Source organism: Lontra canadensis, unplaced genomic scaffold (genome assembly GCF_010015895.1).
Source record: "Lontra canadensis isolate GAN:19392208 unplaced genomic scaffold, GSC_riverotter_1.0 scaffold103, whole genome shotgun sequence".
NCBI classification, from domain to species: Eukaryota; Metazoa; Chordata; class Mammalia; order Carnivora; family Mustelidae; genus Lontra; species Lontra canadensis.
Genome location: NW_022631097.1, coordinates 2,496,188 through 2,518,733, shown reverse-complemented (window position 1 = coordinate 2,518,733; position 22,546 = coordinate 2,496,188). Strand labels below are relative to the sequence as shown.

The following is a 22,546-nucleotide window of genomic DNA, read 5'->3' as shown; positions in this document are numbered from 1 at the left end:
CTCTCACTGTCTCTGCCTGCCTCTCTGCCTGCTTGTGTGTACTCTCTCTCTCTCTGGCAAATAAATAAAATCTTTAAAAAGAAAAAAACCAGATGAGAGCAGTTGGGCAGGGGGGACCAAAAATACAATGAGATGCAAAACTCCAAAAGCTATAATTATGTAATTTTAATTCATAAACCCTCAACTTTTAATTATTCCAAATGATGTTAGAAATTCTTAGTTATATTACCTAAACTAGTTCCTTTTACTTTGCAGAAAGTAAATATGGCCCTATACTCTGTGCCCTTTATTATAAAAGTATTCTCTGAAAACTTCTTAACTTCCTGCCACCTGTCAGGATGCTGGAAGTACTGCCCTGTAGGTAGCTATATGTGGAACAGCTTATATGGGCTAGGCCAAAGTGAGCAGTAACAAGTGTAAGTTGGTTGAAAAAGACTGTGAAATTATTTTCAATATTGAGAGATGACTTGAATAAAAACACAATGAATGATTATGACATGCTCTACACAGTAAGTTCACCGGTCACTAAAACCAAAGAATTGTTAGGGAGTGATGACAGATCAAATTGAAAAACAGATAAGGGTCATATTGTACGGGGCATTTCAGTGACCCTATGCAACCATCAGAGACTTGTATATTTGGTTGGAATGTGTGGACATCATCTTTGACCAGTGAGGAAGCAGTGAAGGTTTATGAGCAGAAAAATAAATATCGGTTATTTTGGTACCTCCTCTTTGGAAGGGAGTTTGGCAGTATGTATCAAAATCCTTATAACATGTATTCACTTTGTGAGAAAACTTCTAGAAAACTAGTCTAAGTAAATAACTAGAGAGATCAAAAAGGTTTTTTTAAGGTAGTTTACTTTCCAGCATGTAAAGAACTTGAACATCGTCACTCCTGTCCTCACAGCAAGAAAAAAAGCTGAAAAACTGAAAGCAGTTCTTCTTAGATCCATCAGAGAATTGAGAGAATCGAGACCATAAGGCATAGGAACATGAAAACTGGAGATGGACAGATACAGAGATGCAGAGTTTACCTAGAGCAGAAACTACCCAGAAACCACCACTGCAGCCAGCATCTGGTGGGAATATTTAAAGAGCGATTTGGCTAACTGCTAGAATCTGAGCATGGGCTAGCTTGAGAGATGAAAACTTGTGAAGAGCCAGCCCTGACAGTCTTATGTACTTTTGGGAGTTTTACCTAGTAGAGCCCCACTAAGAGTGAAGATCTGAGAAAAATCTTCCCTCAACGGGAGGGGAAAAGTAATCATTTTTGAAACAATTCCAGAGCATTCTCTTCTCCTTAGCAAAGGCCTGCACAGACGGGAAACTTTTACCAAAGTCTAACCAACCAAGGTGAATGGAAATGCCCAACTTTGGCCTTCCTGTCTCACTTTTGAAGGAAAACAGAAAACTGAAAGCACTTCTGAGGATCACAACACTGGGACTGAGGATCACAACCCTGGGACACAGGCCAGTAACAGACTGAGACCGAATCATAAGATTATAAGACACTTCTCCTCCCCCACACCTCACCACACACCAGGAAGGCTCCTGTCTAAAGGGGATACAACAGAAAGAACTGTACCTCTCAGACCTTATATATGAAGGAGTCTCTAGGAAAATAAGAACCAACAGAGGAGACAAAAACAAGGACACCAGAGGAAATGCTTAAAAACCTCTGACACCTACAACTATAGCAGACCATAAACTCATCCTAATGTTATTCAGATAAACATAGAACCTCATACTTAAAATATCTCCTTAAGTAAAGTTTACCTGATAGATCTTACCTGGTTCTCAGAAAACTCAGCTGACACTCTAAAAGGCAAAAGGCAGTCTGAAGAGACAAAGCAAGCATCAGAACCAGATTCAAATATAGCAAAGATTTTCGAATTAGCAGACCAGAATTTAAAATAACCATGATTAATATAATTAAGTGCTTTAATAGAAAAAGTACATATAATAACAGGTAATGTATGCAGAGATAGGGAAACTCTTAGAATCAAAAAGAAATGCTAGAAATAAAAAACAGTATAATAAAAATGAAGAATGCCTTTGATAGGCTCATTAAAATAATGCTCTGCACCAAGGAAATAATCAGTGAGCTTGAAGACATGTTAATTGAGATTTCTTAAACTGCAAAGAAGGAAAACTGGAAAAAACAGTGTCCAAAAAGTGTGGTACAATTCAAAAATTGCTAGTGCAATACCAGAAGAAGAAAGAACAGGAGAAATATTCAGAGTTATTAACAGCTGAGAAATTTCCAAAATTATTAATAAACACCAAACCACAAATTCAGGAAGCTCACAGAATTCTAGGCAGGATAAATATTAAAAAAAAAAAAACAAAAAAAAAAACCATACCTAGGCATATATGCTTCAAACTATAGAAAATCAAAGACAAAGGAAAAAATCTTAACAGAAGTCAGAGGGGAAAAAGACCTTAACTAAAGGGAAACAGGGTTAAGAATCATATCATACTTCTCTTCTGAAACTATGGGATGGGGTAAGAGTTAAGATGGCGGAGTAATAAGGGGATCCTGGGACATAGCTACATCAACATCAAATCATTTTAAACAACTAGGAAATCCATCTGAGGAAAAAAAATAATCTGCACAATTAGAAGGAGAGAACGTGACATATGTGAGCTTCAGAGAGTGAATTGGGAGAGAGAAAAGCCGTAGTATTATAGAGTGGTGGGAGCCCCTTTCATAGAGCAGAGTCAGGGATGGAGGGAGAGTGGCATGAGGGTTGGAGCAAGGCTCAGTGGTGTGGGGTGTGGGGATATCCTGGGTCGCTAGGGAAGAGAATGTTCCTCTTCATGGAGTGGATTTGGAAGAGGATATTTTGCGTTTCCAAAGACAAAAACCCACCAGGCAATACTGAACCTCCATTCAACAGCAGGGGACTGAGGCACTCGCGGATGGCAGATAACGTGTTTGCGGCTTTTTCAACATAGACTCTGAGCACATGTGTAGGTGTGCAACTGCTTTTCTGGGACAGAAAGGTGCCAGATGCAGCCCTGTGAAGCTCTCTTTCAGTGGAAGGGAGTGGGTCCACATGCCACCAGGTACTTTTAAGACTTGTTTTGAATCCCAGCTGCCAGCCAGAGATAAAACACTGGAGAATTAGCCTCAGGCAGACCAACAGCCAGGCACAGATAGGCTGAAGGCAGGATTCTGATGAAAGCCTGGGTCACAGAAGAGGAGATTGTTCACTTTTCTGTAGGGGCCTCCTGAAGGGCAGCAGCCTCGAGTGTCCATCCCCTGTCAGGAGGACAGGTTGACACCATATACCCCACCCCCAATGCCCAACAGCACAGTCAGACTTCAGACAGAAACACAACCCCTGTAGTCACTTACACCAAACTCTGCACTGCCCCATCTCGACTCCGCATGCACTGGCAAGGGAATCTTTATAAGGGCAGGTCTCTCCCTCAGAAGACAACAGAGGCCCTTCCATGCATCAAGGCTACTGATTGTGGAGTGTTCCAAAGCATCAGCTTCATTTCAGCTTCCTCCCCGCCATTATTTTTCCCTCCTCTGGCATCAGGCTTGCAGTTTTTTGTTCATTTGTTGACTCCTTTCTTTTTTAGTTTTTTGGATCAGCTTCCCTACCCTCCCAATTTCTTTTTCTTTGAAATCAGGCATATACTTTTTGATTTGTTTGCTTGCTTATTTGTTCCTTTTCCTTTTTTCTTGGATTGATTTTCTTCCTTCCTTCCTTCCTTCCTTCCTTCCTTCCTTCCTTTCTTTCTTTCTTCCTATTAGGCCTATCTTAACAAATAAATCCAAAAACAACAACTTAACGATCTAAACATGTCCCACCGCAAGCAAGAAGGAACTCTGCAGAGGACTTGGCCCATGGGAAAGAGCAGCCAAATACAATAGCAGATGCACACAGCATGCACCAGAAACACTTCTTAAAGCACCAGGCCCTGGACAGTGTCATATAGTATTACTCTCAGAAGCAGGAAACATAACAAGCTTTCTTAACATGCAAAAGACAGAAACCTAGACATTATGACAAGGTGGACAAATTCTCCCCAAAAGAAAGATCAAGAAGAAACCACAGCCAGGGATTTGCTCAAAACAGATATAAGTAATGTATCTAAACAAAAATTAAGAACAACAGCCATAAGAATACTAGCTGGGCTTGAAGGAAGCATAGAAGACACTAGAGAAACCCTCACTGCCAAGATAAAAGACCTAAAAACTAGTCAGACCGAAATAAAAAATGTTATAACTGAGATACAAAATCAACTGGATATAATCACAACAAGGATGGAAGAGGCAGAGGAACGAACAGGTAATATAGAAGATAAAATCATGGAAAATAAGGAAGCTGAAAGGAGGGAAAGAAAACTGTTAGATCTTGAATATAGACTTGGGGAACTCAGCGGTTCCACAGTGCGATAATATCCATATCATAGGAGTCCTAGAAGAAGAGGAAAGGGGGCAGAAGATCTATTTGAGCAAATTATAAATGAGAATTTCCCTAATCTGGGGAAGGAAACAGGCATTCAACATCCAAGAGGCACAGAGAATTCCCCCTCAAAGTCAACAAAAACAGGTCAACACCAAGACATATCATAGTGAAACTTGGAAAGTACAAAGGTAAAGAGAGAATTCTGAAAGCAGCTGGAGACAAAAGGTTCTTGACCAACAAAGGTAGACACGTAAGGTTAGCGCCAGACCTGTCCACAGAGACCTGGTAGGCCAGAAGGAAGTGGCATGATATATTCAATGTGCTGAATGGGAAAAATACACAGCCAGGAATACTATATCCAGCAAGGCTATCATTCAGACTAGAAGGAGAGATAGAGTTTTCACACTCTCTCTCTCTGTCTCTCTCTGTCAGATAAATAAATAAAATCTTTAAAAAACATATATATTTAGGAAATGTTTTGTCAGTAGTATGAGTGTTCCAGGAAGGTACAGTAGAATGATAAATGGAAAGAGATTATTGGATATGGTCACTAGCATGAGTCATTAGGACCTTAAAGAGAATTAGAAGGACGAGAACAACAGGTATAGATAGCTTTTTCTAAAAATTTTGGTTATAAAGGGGACAAAACAGAATGATAGTATAGGAGAAAACAAAGGATAATGGAAGAATTCTTTAGAAATATTTTATAGCCAAACAACTCTTGATTATCAGAAATGTCAGTGCTGTGTCCTGTAGTATAATTTATGCTCATTTTTTCATATAAGTGTTTCGAGTAGAGATTATAAAAATTGATCATCATCCTCAAAATATTAGGGGATTATATACTTGTAAATAATATGTATTAGTGTTTATTTTCTCTTCACCTAATTCAGTGGTTCGCTTCTTTGATTTTCATTAAACATTTGTATTTTCTTCTTCATCAGCTATTACTCTTGTGCTTAAAGTCACCAAAGAATCCCTTCCATTTGCCCTTGAATCTAGTTTTTGCTTTACCTTACTTTAGCCACAGACCTATGCTAAGTCTTCTAATCAAGTTCAAAGTTTATATGGCTTTTTTCTTTGTTTTCATTGTTGTTTTTATGTAACCCTTGATTTAATCAATTTAGGTTCTTATAACGTTTGCACTTTATTAATTGCATTGGAATGTAGTTAAACTCTATCAGAAGGCATTTAGCTAAATCAAGAATTCAGTAATTGCAGGCCAAATAATACATCCTTTATACCTATGATGTACTTCACCTTTATTTTTCATCATGGGCAAGAAGAAGAATAATCTTGGTGCATTCCTGTGGATCATACTGAACAGCAAAACAAGGAAAACCAGAGCCAACCCAGTGACCCATGATCTTCGTGTATAAACAGAAAGAAAAAAAAAAAACAATCTGAGATTTATTAGATCCTAAACTCATTTTTGCCTAGTTTGTATCTTTCAGAACTTTTTGCAAATAATATACTTTGCTAATAGTAATTGATGGAGATGTAAATCATCCAAGTGGATGCTGGATGCTTATTCTTCATTTTTTCCTGGATTTGGGGAAGATCAGTGTCATCCTTAATTTGCTGTTGCATACCCTAATACTGTAAAAGCATACTCCTTTGAGAACTAGGTTATGTGGTTGAAACACCATTTTTCCTTATTTAAGTTCTTTTATGTTGAATACCAAGTTGCTGTTTTCTACTAAATTTGTTCAGCCTTACAGTTCTTTTATTCTCAATTCCAGTGAACTGTATTCTTATTATTCATATCCCATGACCATTGGGATATGATATAAACTGAATTTGATATGATATAAACTGAAATTGTTTCAGTTTAGAAATTGCAAATTACAGAAGTCCACTCTCTGGCAACAATGTTATCAATTATCCTTCCACCTTACCCACTTCCTAATATCCAATACACCTATTCTTGACCTCAGAAAAGCTTCTAATCTCATTTATTCCATTATTCCTAAACTCTCAGCTCTTCTGGATTTTCCTCCTTTTCTGTAGCTACATCGTTCGTCACTCACTAATAATTGCTTTCAAATATCTTTCTTCTCTGTCCTTTTTATTGAACCTAGCCTGCTAAGAACTATTGGGAGAAAATCACATGGTTCTGCAGATCAGAGCCACTAAATTCATGTTTTTCAACTTCACCTAGATCATCTAAAGCATTTATACATCCCTAATTAGCTTTTTCCTGGTGGTGAGCTCCTCACACCCTAAGACTGGTTCCTCTACCATCTCCTCTAGTTTTGTCATTATTTTATCTCTACTGCCTCCTTCTCTGAAATTTACTAGTAGTCTTATGTCTTTACTATCTTGAAAAATCCGTAATATAATCATACTTGTCTCTTGTTCTCTTATCAGCCAGATTTCAGCCATCTGTACTCTTTCCTTTACAGCCTACTACTCCTTGGTGCACCACAACCTGGCTGCTTCTCTCACCTTTCTACTGAATATTATTTTTTAGATTACCAGTGACTATCAAATTGCCAAGACCAATGGCTGTTTTTTTCTGCCTGCTTCTTAATTGATCTTTCAACAGCATTTACTCCCTCCGTGAAACTTTGGTCTTCCTGTGACACACATTTCTTAGGTTTTTTTCTAACAAATGCATTCATTACTTCTCAGTTGTTTTCCTGGTTCCTCTTCTTCCTGTCAACTCTTAAATGCCCATGCTCCCTTCAGCTCTATTCACTTTATACGTAATCCCTGAATGATTTTATTGTCACTCATGACTGCAACTACTTAATTGACTGTTATCTGAGGTATCTCTGTCTTTAGCCTCAAACTCTGCTGGCCACTAGAATCACATATCTTAGCCTCCCACTAGACACTTGGGTGTTATCTCCATAGGCATCAAGAACTCAACATGTCTAAAAATGAATTCATCATCTTTCCCATCAAGTCTTTTCTTTTCCTGTATTTTCTTTGTGATGGCACAACCTTCATCACTTTCCTAAGTCACCTAGAGTGTTTTGTGAGTTTTTGTAGACATCTCCATCTCCCTCATTTTTATATCCAGTTCATCACCGAGATCTGCTTATTCTGCCTCCTTAATTTCTCTTTACTTACCTTTGTCTATTCTTATTTACTTTGCCTTATTTTAGGCTTTCAGCACTTCTCCCTGGATTATTGCAACAGCCTCCTTTCCTTCCATCTAGACATCTTTTTCCCATACCAGCAATTGATCCTTTTACTCTCCTACTTAAAATTATTTAGTGTTGCCCATAACTTTTAGCTTAACACTCAGAGCCCTTGTAGCTCTAACTTGTGCCTACTTCTCTATATTGTGCCCTTTGCTTCATTTGTACAGCGCAACTTAAAAACTAACCCTTTTGTAATAAAGCTATGTATGTAACAAAGCAACAATATATCCTTGCCGTGAGAAGTACACTTAAATTTTATTTGGAGAAATGTTATTGAAAATAGTCAAATTTTATAAACCTAAAGGCATCCTACAGAATGGAAGAAGGTATTTTCAAATGTCTTATCAGATAAAGGGCTAGTATCCCAAGTCTATAAAGAGCTTATCAAACTCAACATCCCTCCCCCCCAAAAAAAAAAAAAATCCAGTCAAGAAATGGGCAGAAGACATGAATAGACATTTCTCCAAAGAAGACATACAAATGGCCAACATTCACATGGGAAAATGCCCAACATCACTCGGCATAAGGGAACTACAAATCAAAACCACAATGAAGTAACACCTCATGCTGGTCAGAATGGCTTAGATTAACAACACAGGAAAATAGATGTTGGTGACACAGAAAAAGGGGAACCCTCTTATATTGGTGGGAATGCCAACTGGTACAGCCATTCTGGAAGACAGTATGGAGGTTCCTCAGAAAGTTAAAAGTAGAGCTACCCTATGACCCAGCAATTACACTACTAGGTATTTATCTAAAGGATACAAACAGTGGTTCAGAGGGGCACATGCACCCCAATTTTTACAGCATTAATGTCCACAATAGTCAAACTATGGAAAGAGCCCAGATGTCTATTGACAGATGAATGGATAAAGATGTGGTGTACACACACACACACACACACACACACACATATATATACACACAGAGGAATATTATTCAGCCATCAAAGAGTGAAATTTTACCATTGGCAACAGCATGGATGGAACTAGAGTGTATTATGCTAAGCGAAATAAGTCAGTCAGAGAAAGACAAATACCATAGGATTTCACATGTGGGATTCTAGAAACAAAACAGATCAACATAGGGAAAGGGAAGGAAAAATAAGAAAATAGGGGGGTAAACCATAAGAGACTCTTAACTATAGGGAATAAACTGAGGATTGCTGGGGGGAAGTGGAGGGATGGGGTAACTGGGTGATGGGCACTAAGGAGGGTACTTGAAGTAATGAGCACCGGGTGTTGTACGCAACACCCGCTGAATTCTACCACTAAAATTAATACCACAGCATGTGTTAATTAAATTGAATTTAAATTAAAAATTTTAAAAACAGTCAAATTTCTTATAACTTTTTCTCATGGTAATTTTAACAGACTACTTGTTTTAGTAGAATATGATGTTGTATTCCTCATACATTGTAATATTAGTGAATTAATTTTGACATAGTCAGAATTAAAAGGTTGCTGAGAATGTGTTTAGGAGTACCATAAAATGTCTTTATACTGTTAAAACATTATATTATGTTAGAAAATTATGATTTTGTGGTCAAGCATACTTTTCTTTTTGCCATTGTGTTAAATTAAAGGTACTGTTCTAATATGTGTACCTTATACATATTATATAATGCCTTAACATATTATATAATGCCTTAGAACAAATGCTGTTTTAATAGCATAGAAAGTTGTACAGTGTCTGCCTACCTTATAAGTTTTGTTGAAATTTGTTATAAATTTTTGAAATCATTTCAATTAATCTTGTCATACAAAGCTGCATTTTTATTTAGCTGGCCAAACCAAGGCAGGAGACACAGATTTGGATTAAGGATATGCTAAGATTGGCTCATTTGCAGCATTGCAATTGAGATGAGAAGCTTTTCTATTTCTCATAAATCCAAGCTAGATAGATACATGAGGCTGAAATTTTAAAATTTAGCATTAAAATATTTTATAAAGTTATTTGTCTGCTACCATAACTTCTCTAACCAAAATGCTTATTACTCTTTTTTTTAGCTCAGTCTATTCCAGCTACACGGCCACCTTGCTTTACCTCACACAACAAATATGCTCCCACCCTAGGGTCTTTGCACTTGATAGTCCCTTTGTCTGAAACACATTTTCCAGATATCTCTTGGCTAATCCCTCCCTGTTTGCTTCAATTGCCTTCTCAATGAAGAAATGTAATCTGATACCACACACATCCCCATCCATTCATTGTGCTGCCCTTTTAATCCCTCTTAGGTTGTTCAGGTTTATCTCCTAGCACTTTTCACAATCTAATGTATACTATATCTAATTTACTTATTTTCTAAGTTTACTGTTCATTGTCTCTGTTCTACCCCTAGAATGCCTATTTCATAACAGCAGAGATTTTTGTCTCTTATACTCAGTGACATAGACTGAATGCCCAGAAAAGTCCTTGACACATAGTAGGTATTCATTAACAAGAGTTTCTACTAGACTTCCAAGAAGAGATAATGGGTAAGCAGTTAGATACACAAGTAAGAAAGTGAATGGAACCAAAAGTGTAAGTTTAAGACTTTTCAGTAAATTCATGCTATTTAAAATTAAGAGATTTAATGAGACTGCAAAAATAAGCAGTAAAAAGAATGCACCCTGAGCTTTTCTGGCACTTAGAGTTGGAGAGATGAAGGAGAAAGCAGTTAAAGAAACCAAATAGGGGCAGTTTAAAAAGGAAGACCAGTAAAGTAGTGTTGCAAAGTGCAGGAAAGTGTTTCAAGGAGGAAGGAATGATCAACCATGAAAAATGTCAATGCCAAGTCAAGTATGACTAGAAGTAAGAATTGACCGTTGAGGGTGGTGTGGGCCAGATAGCAAAGTAAGAAGATACTGAGTTCGCCTCTTCCCATAAACAGATCAAAGCTGCAACTACATGTAGAACAACTCTGAAAACAACCTGAAGACTAGGAGAATAGCTGTTCCACAACTAAAGACATGAAGGAAAAGCCAAATCAAGACAAGTGGGAGGGGCAGAGACATGATTAGGTGGGGAATCAAATCCCCAGCATAGAAAATTGTAAGCCAAAGGGATATGAAAGGCACAGAGGTTCACCCTGGGGAGAGAGGGGGTCAAGCCCCACATCAGTCACCCCCTCCCTGGGGATCTGTACCATGAAGGCAAGCCCCCGTAATATCTGGCTTTGAAAATCAGTGGAGCTTAACGCCCTGGACTTCTTCAGTTTTTTGGAATAGTTTGTTTATCTTTTCAGAGAACCAGCTCTTAGTTGTACTGATCTTTTCTTAAGTTTCTATTTCATTTATTTGTCTGATCTTTATCATTTCTTTCCTACTACTAACTCTCACCACTTTTATTCAACATAGTACTAGGAGTGCTAGCCATGGCCATCAGACCAAAAAAGAAAGAAAGAAAGAAAGAAAGAAAGAAAGAAAGAAAGAAAGAAAGAAAGAAAGAAAGAAAGGCATCCAAATTGGAAAAGAAGTAGTAAAACTGTCCTTATTTGCAGATGGCATGGTATATGGAGACTATAAGGACTCCACCAAAAAACTGTTAGAACTAATAAGTGAATTCAGTAAAGTCACAGTAATACAAAATACAAAAATAAAGTCACAGGATACAAAATTAATATACAGAGATCCGTTGCATTTCTCTTCGCTAAGTAAAAACTAGCAGAAAGAGAAACCAAGAAAATAGTTTCATTTACAGTTGCACCAAAAAAAGAGATGCCTAAGAATAAATTTAACCAAGGAGGTGAAAGACCTATACTCTGAAAACTATAAGACATTAATGAGAGATACTGAAGATGACACAAATAAATGGAAAGGTATACCATGTTCATGCATTAGAAAAATTAATATGGTTAAAATGTCCATATTTCCCAAACAATCTACAGATTCAGTGCAATCCCTATAAAATTCCAATAACATTTTCTCACAGAACTAGAACAAATTATCTTAAAATTTGTATGGAATCACAAAAGATTCATAGTAGCCAAAACAACCTTGAGAGAACAGCAGAGCTGGTATCATACTCCCAGATGTGAAACTATACTGCAAAATCATAGTAATTGAAACATTATGGTACTAGCACAAAAATAGGCACATAGATCAATGGAACAGAATAGAGAGCCCAGAAATAAACCCACACTTATGTGGTCAATTAATCTACAACAAAGGAAACAAGATTACAAAATGGGAAGAGACCATTTCTTTAATAAGTGGTGTTGGGAAATCTAGACAGCTATATGCAAAAGAATGAAACCAGACCATATGTTATGCCACATACAAAAATACAATGAAATGGATTGAAGACCTAAACGTGAGACCTGAAACCATAATATTCCTTAAAAAAAAAAAAAAAAATGATAAACTTTTGGACATTGGTCTTAGCAATATTGTTTTGAATCTGTCTCCTCGGGCAAGGACCACAAAAGTAATAATGATCAGTTGAGACTACAGCAAACTAAAAAACTTTTGCACAGCAAGGAAACTATCAACAAAATGAAAAGATAGTCTACTGAATGGGAAAGATAGTTGTAAATAATGTATCTGATAAGGGGGTATTTCCAATCTGATTTAAAAAATGGATTGAGATCCTGAATAGACATTTAAAAAAAAAAAATACATGGCCAGCAGGCACATGTCAAGATGCTGAACATCACTAATCACCAGAGAAATGAAAAATCAGAACCATAATGACATCACTCTACACCTGTCAGAATGGCTAATATCAAAATAGATAAGAAATATAAGTACTGGCAAGGATGTGGAAAAGGAACCCTTGTGCACTATTGGTAGTAATGTAAATTGGTGCAACTACTATGGAAAACAGTATGGTGGTTCCATAAAAAATTAAAAATAGGAATACTGAATGATCCAGTAATTTTACTTCTGGGTATTTACCCAAAGAACATGAAAACACTGATTTAAAAAGGTATCCACCCCTGTGTTCACTGCAGCATCATTTACAATAGTCAGGATATGGAAGCAACCCAAATGTCCATCAGTGGATAAATGGGTAAAGATGCAGTGTATCTTGGGACAAATGGTAGCTATACTTGTGAACATCGCATAATGTATAAACTTGTCAAATCACTGTGTTGTACACCTGAAACTAATGTTACATTGTGTGTCAGCTATACCCATAGAAAAAAGAAGGGGGAGAAAAGATGTGGTATATCTTTTATACCACAATGGATATTACTCAGCCATTAAAAAAATGAAATCTTATCATTTACAACAACATTGATGGACCTAGAGGGTATTAGGCTAAGTGGAAAAAGTCAGAGAAAGACAAATACAGTATGATTTCACTTTTTTGTGGAATCCAAAAACCAAAACAAAACAGAAGCAGATTCATAAATACAAAAATCAAGCTGGTGGTTGCCAAAGAGGAGGACAGTTGTGGGATGGGTAAAGAGATGAGGGGGGATTAAGAGGTACACACTTCCAGTTATCAAATAAATGGGTCAGGGGAACATAAAGTACAGCATAGGGAATATAATCAGTAATATTGTAATAACTTTATATGGTGACAGATGGTAGCTACACTTGTGAGCATTTCATAACGTATGTTAAATGTTGAATCATTGTGTTGTATACCTGACACTAATATAATATTGTTTGCCAACTATACTTCAGTTAAAAAAACAAATAAGTGAATGGATTGCCCACTGGATATGGCAACATGAGGGTTTATTAATGACTTTCATAGGAACAGTTTTGCTGGAGAGGTGTGAAAATAAAAGCCCAACTAGAGTGATTGGTAATGTAAATGGGAAAAGAGAAAATGGAAGAAAGACAGACACTGAGGGGTTTGCCATAAAGGAAAGGAGAAAGTCGAAGCAGTAGATCGAAGTGGAAGTGAGATCAAGAGAGGATTTTTTTTTAAGACAGGAGAAACAGTTGTGTATGTGTTGACAGATGAGAGGAAAACTTGACAGTGCAGGAAAGAAAGAAAACAGTTTCTAGGACAACGTCCTTGAGGAGCTAAGAGAAGAAAGAGACTAATAACACTGTGGAAACTTGGCATTAGAAAAGTCATACTACTTGGTGGGAGCTTATAGAAGTTATGTTTCTGGGGCACCTGGGTGGCTCAGTCGTTAAGCGTCTGCCTTCGGCTCAGTCGTAATTCCAGGGCCCTGGGATCGAGCCCCGAATCAGGCTCCCTGCTCCATGGGAAGCCTGCTTCTCCCTCTTCCACTCACCCTGCTTGTGTTCCCTCTCTCTCCGTGTCTCTCTGTCAAATGAATAGATTTTTTAAAAAATCTTGAAAAAAAAAAAGTTATTTTCCATTTCTCAGTCAATTAAGAATCCAGGTCATCAGCTGAGAGTGAAGAAGGGGTTGCAGTATTGGAGTTTTGCCAATTAGTCTTTTAAAACAGTATGGTTTGATTTTAAGGATTGAGAAATGTAATATGATCACCAATAGCCTTATTATAATCCCAGTTGAGATCATTACTTATGAATATAAAATGAATCTAAATCAACTGATTGTGGTTACTTTTCTCTGTGTTCAGCTGTACAGTGTTGGGATGGAGAAGGCAGAGAGTTGGATCTAACAAGGGTTGGGGTCAGCCAAGAGTATATGACAAAGGGAAATAGAAGCAAGGGAATGATTACAATAGTTGGCCATCGAAGCTCAGCCAGGTGGAAAGTTACAACATAAGTAGGTAAAGAATAATGAAAAGATGTTGGTATCAAATAGATTGGAGGACCCAGTAGGATCAAGGCATGGTTAGAGTAGGCATGCAAAGATGAGGGAAAAAAGAACAGTGGTATATAGCATAGTTGATGGTGCAGGTCCTGGAATAGCACAGAAACTGAGATTGGACGCTGACTCTGCCACTTAGTAGTAGTGCGACTGTGGGTAGTTATTTAAGCTCTTCAAGCCTAAATTTCTTCGTCAGTGATATGGGAATGCTATTAGTACCTATCTCAAAGTGTAAAGATTTGGTAATGTCATACAAGTAGGGCACTGAGTTCCTGGCATATAGGGAGCTCTGAAATTTTAGCTACTTCATAAAATTGTTATTCTTCTTAGGGAAAATGCAAAAATGTTGGCAATTATATCTGAATTCTTGAATTATGAGTGATTTTAATTCTTTTATCTTTTAAAGATTTCGCAGGAAGCATTATTCCCAAAATTGCACCCCCACACACAATAAGTTTTTTTAGTTGTAGCTCAACTAAAGTTTCAGTGGTTAAAAACTGAAAACCAAATGTTAATGAGCTTCTGTAGCTTTGGAAAACCAGAAGTGTCTGGGCTGAGATAATAGAGTGATTTTTACCTTAAGAACTCTTTCTTAAGACAGAGAAAGCAGATGTTTGTAGCTCTTGTTTATGTGGCTACATTTTATAATCATTATTGGTAGTAATAATTGAGGGAAAACTCAGTGCTACCATTACCCCATTTAAAAAAAAAAAAAAATACCTGTTCCACCACTTGTTGGACTTTGATTTTTAGCTTAATTCTTGAAAAGTTTTTTCCCACAAACAGGAGCTCTTTTATAATATAAATCCCCTTAAGAATGAAGTCACAACTTAACCCTCTGTTACTAAAAGCCAGGAGCAAGCAAAAATGAGTCACAGAAGAGATGCCTCGGAGTGTTGGAAGAGAGCAATAAGGCCAGTAGAGAGATACCACAGGAATTTTGCCCCATGCTGGTCCTGACTGTTCCTTACCTCTATATGTTGGATGCCTATATTTATACTTAGAACATAGATTTTATTGCAAATAAATAAGTAAGTCAAATTCAGTTTAACCTGTTGGCATTAACCTGTTGGCAATTTACTCTGAAAAGGGTTGTGATTAGGATGGCCATAGAATTTATTATGGTGCCTGTGCCAAAGTTGCTTATCTCTTTGTGGATTTATCTTGGACTTTTGGAATTCCACAAATGAATCTTAAATTTTAAAATGGCTGCAATTAAAATACATAGTTCTTATCTTTGCCACTATTATAGTTGTTGATTTGGGGCTAGTCTCCAGTTCTCTCTGAGATTATTTCCAGCTCTGTAAAATTAGGTATAATTTGATTCTTTCTAATCAAATGTGATAACAAAGAATTTTATAAACTTGCTTGAGAGTAAATTCTCCTGGAGCACTAATTAAAAACCTTAAGTTCTGGGGGCGCCTGGGTGGCTCAGTGGGTTAAGCCTCTGCCTTTGGCTCAGGTCATGATCCCAGGGTCCTGGGATCGAGCCCCGCATAGGGCTCTCTGCTCAGCAGGGAGCCTGCTTCCTCTCTCTTTCTCTCTGCCTACCTCTCTTCCTGCCTCTCTGCCTACTTGTGATCTCTCTCTCTCTGTATCAAATAAATAAATAAAATCTTTTTAAAAATTAAAAAAAAAATCTCAAGTTCTGTTCCTGCCTCCCCTGATGTTGTTGGTTCCAAAGGTTTGAGATAGGACCCTGGGATCAGTCACTAAACACCATCTCCCTCTCTCTGCCTATCTTTGTTATATTCCTAATCTGCTTCTGTCTCTGAACTTGTGTACTGGATACCGCATGAGTGGTGTCATATAGTATCTGTCCTTTTGCATCTGACTTCTTTCAGTTAGCATAATGTTCTCAAGGTTCATTATGTTATAGCATATATTACTTCAGTTTTTTAATGGCTGAATATACTGTATTTTATGGATAAGACATTCTTTTTTCATCCATCAGTTGATGGTTATTTCTACTTTTTGGTTATGATAGATAACCAAACACTTCCCTGAACATTCATGTATAGGTTTTGTGTGTGGTTGTGTGTACATAACGTTTTCACTTTTCTTGGGTGTATACCTAGGAGAGGAATACTAAGTCATATGTTAATTCTGTGTAACTTTTCGAGGAATTGCAAGACTATTTTCCACAGAGGCTACACCATTTTTATGTGAGGGTATGAGGGTCCTACTTTCTCTACATCCTCCTCTAAGCTTGTTATTTTCCAATTTTTGTTTTTCATTATAGCCATCCTAGTGAGTGTAAAGTGTTACCTTGTGGTTTTCATTGGCATTGTCCTAATGAATGATACTGAACATCTGTTTGTGTACATGTTGGTCACTTGAATGTCTTTGGAAAAATGTCTTCATACTTTTTTACCCATTTTTACTGGGCTTATTTAGCTTTTAATGTTGAGTTGTAAGAGTTCTTTATAAATTTTGAATACCAGACCATTGTCAGATAAATGACTTGCAGAAATGTTCTCCCATTTTGTATGTTTTCTTTTTCCCTTTTCTGATAGTTTCCTTTAACACATAAAAATGTTTAATTTTGATGAAGTCCAATTTGTCCATTTTTTCCTTTGGTTGCTTGTGCTGTGGTGTCATATCAAAGAAACTGTAACCTTACTGTAAGTTCATAAAAATTTTCACCTGTTTTAAAAGTTTTATAGTTTTAGTTCTTATATTTAGATCTATGGTCCATTTTGAGGTAATTTTTGTATATGATAAGAGGTAGGAGTACAAATTCATTCTTTTGCATTTGATATCCATCCAAGCTGTCCTGGTACCATTTGTTGAAAAGACTGTTTCCCTAAAGAAGTCTTACACCAACTTCTTTCTTTTTCAGTGAAAAAATTAGGGAAGATTTTACTGAAATATTTCATCATTTTTTTAAAAATGCTGTTGTGTGACTAAGAAGAGTTCTATATAGTTGTTTCTATAGGTTTTCTTAAAGAGACAATAGGGTTTAGGCCCAATTACATCTTCCCAATAATAAAACCTACATTTTATTTTTTTAAGTTTTTCTTAATATATTTATTCATTTTTAAATAATCTCTACACCCATCTGGAGCTCAAACTCATGACCCTAAGATCAAGAGTTGCACACTCTTCTGACTGAACTAGCCTAGTGCCCCAAAACTTACATTTTTTTTTTTTACATTTTACTTTTTTCTAATGATTTTATTTATTTATTTGGTGGGGACACAGAGGGAGAGGGAGAAGCAGACTCCCTGCTGAGAGGGAGCCTGAGATCATGACCTGAGCCAGAGGCAGCCACTTAACTGATTGAGCCACCTAGGCGTCCCTGAAACTTATATTTTAAAGAAACTTCTTAGTCTGTCTTACGCTTTTTAAATTGACTAGAGCTTATGCTTAGTTTCAATTTACTAGTTGTGTTTGAAGTAGATTCTTCACTAGTGCAATTGGTCCTTGAACAATACAGTTTGGAGTGCCAACCCCCCGTGTAGTCAAAAATCCATATATAACTTTTGACTCCCCAGTAACTCCATTACTATTAGCCTCACTGATAACATAGTCAAATAACACATATTTTGTATGTTATACATATTTTACACTGTATTCTTATGATAAAGTAAGCTAGAGAAAAAAATATTATTAAAAAAATCATAAGGAAGAGAAAATACATTTACAGCACTATGTATTTATTGAAAAAACCCATGTATAATTGGACCCATGCAGTTCAAACCTGTGTACATTCGTTGTTGGGGCACCTCTGAGACAGTACCCCGTCTCACATAGCCCATTGTGATTTCAAGATAGTTTGGATTTCCTTTAGTTTTAAGTTTATGCTTCAGATTTCTTGTATTGAAATACCAGTCTTTGACAAGGATGTGGTGAAATTGGAATCTTCACACGTTACTTATAGAACGTAAACTGGTGCAGTCACTTTGGGGAACAATTCAGCATTTCCTCAAACTATTAAACATAGAAGTACCATATGACCCAGCATGTCCACTCCTAGGTATACCATCCAAGAGAAGTAAAAACATACCTCCACACAAAAACTTGCACATGTAGCAACGTTATTCACAATAGCCAAAAAACAGAAACAACCTAAATGTCCACCAGCAGATGAATGGATCAACAAAATGTGGTAGATTCACACAATGAAGTATTATCCGGCTCTTTTAAAAAATGAAGTACTGGGACACCTGGGTGGCTCAGTCGGTTAAGCACCTGCCTTTGGCTTACGTCCTGGGATCGAGTCTCGCATCGGGCTTCCTGCTTGGCTGGGATCCTGCTTCTCCCTCTCTCTCTGCCTGCTGCTCTGCCTACTTGTGCTCTGTCTCTCTGTCGAATAAATAAATAAATAAATAGAATCTTAAAAAAAAAAATAAAAAATGAAGTACAGTGAAGTACTGATACATGCTACAACATCCATGAACCTTGAGAACATTATGCTGAATGAAAGAAGCTAGTCACAAATGTAACTGTATGATTCCATTTATATGAAATGTCCAGAATAGGCAGATCTATAGCGACAGAAAGTAGATTAGCAGTTCCCTAGGATTAGGGGGTGAAGAGTGACTGCTAATGGGTTTTCATTCTTCTGGGGTGATGACATGTTCTGAAATTAGATTGTGGTGATGATTGTGCAATTCTGAACATATGAAAACTATTGAACTATACAGCTTAATGGATGGCTTTTGTGGTATATGAAATATATCAAAATGTAATAAAGCTATACAAAATGCATGTATAAAAATATACCAGCTCTTGTACCCAATTAAAAATAATGGTTTTAAAATTATTATACTTTAGAAAACATAAAGGAGACAATAAAATAATAAAAACATGACTATATGCTTTTCTAATATGAGAGAACTAACTTCTTGTAGGTCTAAGCAGGTATGTAAACCAAAACATTCATCTGCTGCAATTCTAATAGAAAAGTGAACTGATTTACAGGCAGTAGCTTTTTTTAGTACAATTAAAAGTTTTAAAAGCACAGATTGATGATAAACACATTTTCCAAAAAAAGAGTTGCTGTGTTAGGCTTTCAAAGACTCACTAAGAAGTCTTATTCCCATTCCTCCAGTTAAACATGAAGTCAATACCTGAGTAGACCAGGGTTGTAGGTATAATCTGCTCTCACAGCATTTGAACACTATACAAAAGTACCATATTTTCCAGTCAGTCATTCTACACCCTTAAACATTTCTACCCCGGGCTTTCTTAGAAACACACACGTACCTAAGATGGAGCCCAATAAGGATTCCCGTAGTTATCAAACTGCATCATGGCAAATAACTTAAAACTTCCAAGTACCCTGGCTTATCACCAGCCCGCCCCCATCTGAGGAGTATGCATTCTCCTGTGTGAAAAGAACAGGTTTAAAACCCACAAGCACTGTTTTGGGCATTGGGATATAGTGGTGAATAAAACAGATATTATTGTAGAATTTATAATCTAGTGTAAGAGTGGGTAATAGATGGTCTTCAGTGTGGTGAAGTTCAGTGGAGAGGTCAGTAAGGACTGAAGTAATCAGGACTTAACAGAAGGTATGAGAAGAATGGATAGAGTTTCTTCTGGTAAAGAACCCAAGATTGTATTGCACATGAGGTGATAAGTCAGTTAAGGTGCTGTGGCAGATTGTATTTCCAAAAATGGCTGCAGTACTATTTCTGGCCCTATATGCTCTTCCACAATTTTGCCAGCAAGAGTGGAGCCTTTGTCCCCTCTCCTTGAAACTTTGTAACTGCTTCAATTCACAGGACACACATGGAAATGATAGTCTGGCAGTTTTGAGGCTAGGTCCTAACAGGCCATACAGACATTAAGTCAGTTGCTAATACAATTTTTAATGGTGAAAGTTTGACTGCTTTGCCCCCGCGATCAAGAACTAGGCAAGGCTCTCTACTCTTGCCACTTAGATTCAACACTGTTCTAGAAGTTCTACCCAGTGCCGAAAGGCAAGAAAAAAAAATGAAGCGTATAGATTTTAAAAGGAAGAGCTAAAGATGTATTTGGTCAGAGACATCTTTATAGAAAATCCCAAAGCATCTACAAATAATAAAACTACTAAAATTAGTGAGTTATCAGGGTCAGGTTATTGCCTCTCTATATGAAAATCAGTTGTTTTTCTTTGATACGAGTGATCTCTGATGCATGATGCTAAGTTTTCTTACACTTTTTCATACATGTTCTAGCAAACTACCTGATTACCTACTCAAAGAGAAAATAGAAGTCTTTAGATACCAATTACCTCAGCTTCCTGCCACCAAAACTGCCACTCGCCCTCACCCTCCTCATCACAATAGAAGTGACTGACAAGCCCTACTGTGTTTCTAGAGTATTCCAACTCTCCCTGTCTTAGTACTGCACATGCTGTTCCCAGAATGCTTTTAACCCCACTTCTCTGAGTTAATTCATGCTAATCCTTCAGGTTCTCTTATTTGGAGAAGCATTCCCCATTATTTAGTTTCTTTTTTTTTCTTTTCTTTTTTTTTTTTTTAGATTTTATTTATTTATTTGACAGACAGAGACACAGCGAGAGAGGGAACACAAGCAGGGGGAGTGAGAGAGGGAGAAGCAGGCTTCCTGCTCAGCAAGGAGCCTGATGTGGGGTTCGATACCAGGACCTTGGGATCATGACCTGAGCCAAAGGCAGACACTTAACGACTGAGCCACCCAGGCGCCCCCCCCCCCATTATTTAGTTTCTTAGCTGCTGTATTTCCCCCTTTTTATCAGCTCTTAAACTGTAATTAATTTGTTGTGTATAATGTTGTTATTATTTCACAGTACTTGAGGTTGCAAAAAAAGTCACATTTTTCCCCTTCAAAAATAACTTAAATGTATTTGAAGAGCAGTTTAGCAAAGTTGAGAAGTAAGCCACTTTCAGACATTTTAGGAGATCACTGTCTCCCTCTAGAAAAAAAATACCAACCAGAGGATAGTTCTTGTTCCCCCTATTTAAATATTACAGCAGAAATGAGCAAGCCACATGCTTTGTTGAAGGAAAATAGCACCACTTAATTTGCCCTCCTTTTTTTCCCTCCAGTTATCACTTTTACTAGTACTGAAGTTTGTTTTGCTAATGTGTCATTTTCTCCCTCAGTCTCCATAATTGCTGTGACTGAATTCAAGCAAGTATTGGAGTAACTAGTTCTGTCTTATACTAATTCTGACATTGATACCAGGTTGTTCATATGTTCATGCAAAAGATATAAAATGATGGCAGTGTCTCTGTTGTCTAATTGTTATATATCAAAAGTCCACTTACCTCTAGCAAAATGAAATTGAATTAGATACCAGTAATGATGTTTTTATAGTTACAGTCATCAAATAATTTTATTTTGGCTAGAGGTAAAGATTTATTTGACCTATAACAGTACTTACTATGTATTAACGTAGTTTTACTTATTTTAAGTATTAAAATGGCTGTTTGCCTGTAACAAGATGGGCTTGTTCCTGATTTTTACTTCAGAAATCCTCTGAAAAACAGTGAACAGTAAACAGTGAAACCCACATGGTGGAATCTCTGCAAGAGGTGGAGACCTTTAAAAACATTCTACTTCCTGAGCCAGAATTCCACTGTAGTGCTTCATAGATCTTCAAGATCTGTGCCTTCCCCTGCCAAGAAACGCCACAATGTATTTCCCAGTCTTCATCCTCATATAATAAAACATTACAGCTTCAACTCTAGCTCTACCTTATTGCTGTTAAGTTTTTCCCCATTCTGTTATTTCCATATATGACTACATATATACATATGCATATAAAAAGACTGGGTTTTTTATATATGTGAAAGTAGAAGTAACCAAAGAAAGAAAAGCAGTTTTCCCCTCCCTCCAAAAAAACCAGACAGACCAAAGAAACACACATAAAAATTTCAGATTATGTACAGATGGGTTTCACTCTTAAATAGAAAAATGGGGCCAAAATTATTTGGGTATATTTGAAATGTCCTGGTGTTTATAATTGCTGTCAGAAGAACAAAGTTGTGGCTCATCATACCACAGATCAGACCATGGACCTCTTCCTTTGAAAATCTGTGGTCTCCTTGGTATTTGGTGAGATACCCTCTAACCTAGTGTTCTGGGTTTGAAACACTATAACCCCTTCTCTTACTCAAGGAAAAGTTTATTAACTTAGGAGAAGGAAAAAAACAAGAGAAATTAGATGTTCATTCTGGTAACTCATTAATTTTTTTTTCTAAAAATGAATTTTATATAAGAGAATGACCTCATTTTGTCAGCTACAATAATTTCTTAGCCTTTTTCTAATTATTGATTCCATTCTGAAAAAGTATTTTTTTTT

The 22,546-nt window shown here is 37.0% G+C and overlaps 1 protein-coding gene across 2 annotated transcripts in view; it reads left to right on the top strand.

Annotated features, from left to right (window-relative positions):
- Positions 1–22,546, top strand: part of MICU2 (mitochondrial calcium uptake 2) — a 152,398-nt gene that overhangs the window by 48,014 nt on the left and 81,838 nt on the right. The window lies entirely within an intron of this gene.